This window comes from Dermacentor andersoni, chromosome 1 (genome assembly GCF_023375885.2).
Source record: "Dermacentor andersoni chromosome 1, qqDerAnde1_hic_scaffold, whole genome shotgun sequence".
In the NCBI taxonomy this organism is placed as follows: Eukaryota; Metazoa; Arthropoda; class Arachnida; order Ixodida; family Ixodidae; genus Dermacentor; species Dermacentor andersoni.
The window spans coordinates 239003820-239009402 of record NC_092814.1 but is presented as its reverse complement, the minus strand read 5'-3'; positions in this window follow the sequence as shown (position 1 = coordinate 239009402).

The following is a 5583-nucleotide window of genomic DNA, read 5'->3' as shown; positions in this document are numbered from 1 at the left end:
CCTGTCACCTCAGCGAAACTACCTCGTTTGATAAGCAATCTAAGAACCCGGAGTTATACTTTATAGACCCATGTATAAGCATATCACTTCCGGAAAATCTAAAAGAAAAGAGAAAATTTGAAACATTGGTTAACCGCCTGCGGCTTACTACTGCATTTACGAGACACTTCTTATAGGATAAAACGTGTCTCTAGTCCGCAGTGTTCTTGTGGCCATCCAGACGAAGATGTGCATCACCTCATCCTCGATTGCGCTAAATACGATCCACAAAGAAGGGTACTGCAAGCAAATTTGTTACTTTTAGGCAGAAAAAATTCACTCTAAAAATGATACTTGGTCCATGGCCAACTGCGGCCATCAGAAAAGAGCACTTCTTGCTTTGAAAAAGTTTTTCGAGGGCAGTAACATTTTGGGGAAATATTAAGTTTCAGTTGATCTTAATAAGCTAAATAAGTGATATCAAGGTTGTTCTGGGTTTAAAATTTATTTAAGTGGTGATCATAATTTTTACGCAATGTCTGATTGTGTTCTGTGCTTGCAGCCTAATTGCATGTGTTGTGTGCTTTGGCTGTTCAAATTATCTGACTTTATATATGCGTATGTGTGCTGAACTTATGCACAAAACCTTGTGATTCATGTACTGTATAGCTTTATTCGCCTGGTGTTCTAGCGAGTGCCATATTTTGTGACATTATTCTCCCTTTTTGCGCATATTTGTTTCCTTTGCTAAGTGACCAGGAGTAGCCGGCGCCGCCATATATGCGCCAACCTCTCCTATTAGTGTTTTCAATAAAAAAAAAAGGCTTATATGAGCATTACTGCAGTAGTCAGTGATCGAAATCTAGCATGAATGACTGGACGGTTAAAGTATTGGTTATACTGAAACCAAAATGTCGATTTCAATTTAGCCGACTTTCCTTTCCGCCCCCTGTCCCGAAGAGATGCAATTTGGGTTCTTCTTGGAGAAATTGTTCGTTGACGATTAATAGATTACAGTTAGTTACCTAAGAATTTACATCTGTGGCCAAACCAGGGCCCACGTTCACAAAACTTCTCATACGTTTGCGTTTGATAAGTATACAATGCAGGCATCGATGGCCAATCGTCGGTGGTACCTCCCTATAGGAAGTTGCGTAAAAACATACCCAGATCACGAAACGGTTTTTTTTTCTAGAAAGGATGAAGTTAGTCGGTTGCAAGTGTAAATATACGAAGCTACAAATTGTCATTACGTAAAACAAGCTGCTCTTGAGATTTCGTAACTGTCATGTAATGTCCAGATTCCGGAACATGAAATGGGTTAATACCTCTGTTGTACTTCATTATGTGAGCAATCTTTTGTGCTGGAGATAAACAGGCCTGTTGCCCTACCCAGGCAGCGTTGCAAAAACGCCAGTGAACAACGGCCCTTCTTAAGTGCCACGTTTATCGGTTTCGGGTGCAGACGCTTCGCGGCGAGTGGTTCGTACGAATGAAATAATATAATGGTGCTATCAGTTTGCTTCGCGCCTGCGTTTGTGAGTGGTCTTGTGTGAGGTCACGCAATGTGTTCATACCGCAGAGCATGGAAAGTAGAGTAGCGGAGGCGCAGTAGTAGTAAAAAAATTATGGGGTTTTACGTGCCAAAACCACTTTCTGATTATGAGGTGCGCCGTAGTGGAGGACTCCGGAAATTTCGACCACCTGGGCTCCTCTAACGTGCACCTAAATCTAAGTACACGGGTGTTTTCGCATTTCGCCCCCATCGAAATGCGGCCGCCGTGACCGGGATTAGATTCCGCGACCTTGCGCTCAGCAGCCTAACACCATAGCCACTGAGCAACCACGGCGGTTAGTGGTAGTAGTGGTAGTAGTAGTAGTAGTAGTAGTAGTAGTAGTAGTAGTAGTAGTAGTAGTAGTAGTAGTAGTAGTAGTTGTTGTTGTTGTTGTAGCAGCAGCAAATTAGTGGCGTGAGATAATAAACGCAAAGTAGAGGCTGGTTACTAAAACATGGCTAGTTGAAGAAAGAAACAAAATGAACTTGATCCCTATAGCTGGAGAAACACTGGTGGGTTTACCTGGGCGCTAAGTTTGCTTGTGTACTTCGCACACAGTGCTCTCTCTCTCGCACCAAGACGCCAGTCAGAAATACGGCACCAGTCAAAAACCAAATCTATAAAGCAGTGCGGGTTGGCAAACAACCAGAAAAAAAGACTGATCGCCTCATATGGGTCGCGTCACTTTGCAGGATCGTAATTATGTGTTACCGTATGAGTAGGGCCAGTGGCCTTTGTAGCACTGTAGCGTCGCTTTTCGCAACATTCGCATAGAGAGAGAGCTTAGAGCTAGGCTACCCTACGGCTGGGGGAAGGGGGAAGGGGCATTGCATAAATTGTAAACAAAACAATGCACGTGACATTTTTATAGCGCAAATTTGTCAAGGAAGAGAAAAACGAATGTTTCTTAGGGGGGCACCTCCACGGCTGCAGGCAGATTTTTCTTTAGGGGGTGGGGTGGTCACTGCTCAGTGTCCCGAAACTGTAAAGTCGGTTATGACGAAAGCCTAGCCGAGGGCTCTAGATTTACTTTGATCTCCTGGGGTTGCTTAGCGTGGACCTAATGCACGACGCACGAGCGTTTTTGCATTGTGCAGACCGCATTCCATTGGCGACCGTATTCCATCGGAATGCGGTCGCCGCGGTCAGCATTGAACCCACAACCTCGTTCTTAGCAGCGAAATGCCATAGCCATCGAGCTACTGCTGTGGGTTGCAGAAATGCTAGTGGAGAGATCGCAGCTTCCTATAGCTCTTCTTCAACACTGAGTGCAAAATCTTGAGCTGCCTGACATGCCCAAGGTTCGGTAAAACTGCATATCATCAGTCACCTAGGACAGTGACCGGTGCAGCAGAATGTAACCTTTTTACACATTACAACGAAGAAAAAAAACATATGGAGCGAAAGATGCAGCATCCTGCAACGCGCCCCATGTGGCCAGCAGCCCTTCATTCACTCCTTAAATTCTCAACCATGCTGGTATCTTCTGTTATGAGCATTGTTTTTCTGGTCCATGACTGAGCTGTTTAGTGATGCCAGAAAGTATTCTGCGTCTGCAAGTATCTCCAAAGTGTACGTACGTATGATTACAAAACTTTGCAGCTTTCTGGGCTAACACAATGTCTGCAACAAGTGCATAAGGCGCACAAGTACGTTGGGCCATGTGAGGCGGATGCAATTAAGTATGTACGCGAGCAGCTAGACAGCTGAATGCGAAAATAAACGGCACACATATTTGTGCACGTGTAACAACAGAGCGCAGGAGTCAACAAAATGTAAACAGTTATGTCTAGTGCAGAAGAAGAAACTAACACTTCAGTCGCAGCAAGTGCCGCACCTACGACTCAAAGTGGCTCGACGGAAAGCCCGCACACATATAAACACGATGACATCGCGCTATCATTATCAACTTGAGTAATCATTAAAATTACAAATGATTGAAAATTATGTCGTGTACTTAATTGATTCACGTCTACTCAGTCAACGTCCACCCCCGCACCTCCGAACCTACTCTGCGGCCTACTCTGCGAACCTACCACCGCGCCTCTGCGGCCGTGCGATCAGCCCGCGGCTCCGCTGCCGGCTTCTCAAAAGCGCGGCTAACAATGATGCCGGCGCGCCTACGTCATCTGATAAAGACACACCCAAGCCGCGACTCTGCAAAAGACATATAGTACAAAAACCAAGGGCCTTTTAATGAATGAGTGTATATGCGGTACATATTTGTTATATTTTTATTTATTTACATATACCGCAGGCATAATTTGGCCCAATCAAGAGGGGAGGCCAAATAATTGAACAGTACTAGCAACAGTACATAAGAACGAATTTGCTTATCTTAGTTGCGCTTCAGTTAAAATTACAGAAAATTAGTACATGGTGAGCTTCATATGGTACGCAACGAAAGCGGGAAACTGCTGTGCTAAATACATGCGTGGCTCACAAAATGGTATAGGCGTACTCTCATCGTGCTATAGCTTTTGAAGACAGCTCGAGTCACACGAAGTTAAGGTGAGATCAACAGTTTCGAGGCATGTCTTTTTCGCGCCATAACCTAGAACTGTGGCCCCTTAGCAATGACGAAATGAATTGTTCAAGCTTCGAAAGAAACGCATCACTTACCGTTATACTTCGGCTAATCCCACTCCAACGACCACACTTTTGTACAGAACTGCTGCAATGTTGTGCAAGTTCTCTGAATTGTGTGCAACTACGAGAATACGACGACAAAGACGATGACGGCAGGGGGACGACAGGTCGCAGTAGAATATACTGCGTGTGGTATCCTATAGTGAAGAAATTAAAGAATTAATGGATCACGACATTACGGTGTGCGCCGTAGGGTAATGGAACGCACAGACAGTGCAAAGACTGTTTCCAATTCTTCACTCCTGTCGCAGTAAAACAGTATGCAGTTTCCGGAGAAACAGATCATGGCAAGCACTGAGTAATGTATGCATATGTAGTTCTATTCGATAATTTTGTTTGCCAATCTTCGTTTACCCGGCACACGATTATACAGGGTGTTTCAGCGAACACTATCAATTAAAAAGAATTGCCTGTGGGAGATAGCACAGTTCTACTGCATGAGCTGTTCTTCTCGAAGAAGTGAACATTACTTGAAAAGAAATGAAACGCATAATCAGCTAATTAAAAAATACGCTAATTAAGCGTTTAACTGATTACCTTATGGTGCATATTGCAATTTGCAAATGCTAGCGGGTGAGACTACATGGCATATCTACTTGAAAATATTGGTGTGGATGACACCACTTACGAGATACGCGCCGTCAGACTTGCGGTAAGAATGCACTTTCGTTCCACTTATTTTCTTAACAAACCATCGTTGTAAGCATTGAAACACAAAGTAACTTGAACGCCAATGCATTTCTCTGCAAAGTTCAAGAATTTGATATCTCGAAAATGGTGTCATGCTGAGAACTCGTTCCAAGTGAATCCATCTTGCGAACTCCCCGGATAGAATTTGTAAATTGCATTACGTGCCATAATGTAATTAGTTAAAACTTATTTATGATTTTTTGTTAATTAACGGATTATGCATTTCAATTTTTGATGGCATATAATGCCCGCTTCTTCGAGTAGACCAGTTCATGAACTATAATTGTGCTGTCTGCCACAGGCAATATATTAAAATTTTTTAATGTGTTCGCTGAAACACTCGTATACGTGTACTGTAGATACTTAGCGAGGGATCAGGTGGAAAGATTGGCAACACGTGCCTCCTGCTGTTTCATTTTACTTATACATGGGCTAAGGCGCTATGAGTGATTAAAAAAAAAAAGAACCAAATGGTGGAAGGCGTGATGTGACACATAAGCACGACGTAGAAAAAGTTAACAAAAATAAAATTCGGACACACAGTGCAAAGTATCGAAATAATAAATCGATAAACATAAACTTAAAATGCATATACTGTTATACACGAATACTTTGAAGTAAGGTTGCACGAACGGAAATTTCTGCACGGCACATAATGCTCTTTTTGTAATGTCTGGAGCCGTCAGTCCAATAATAGTGCTAAAGGTGA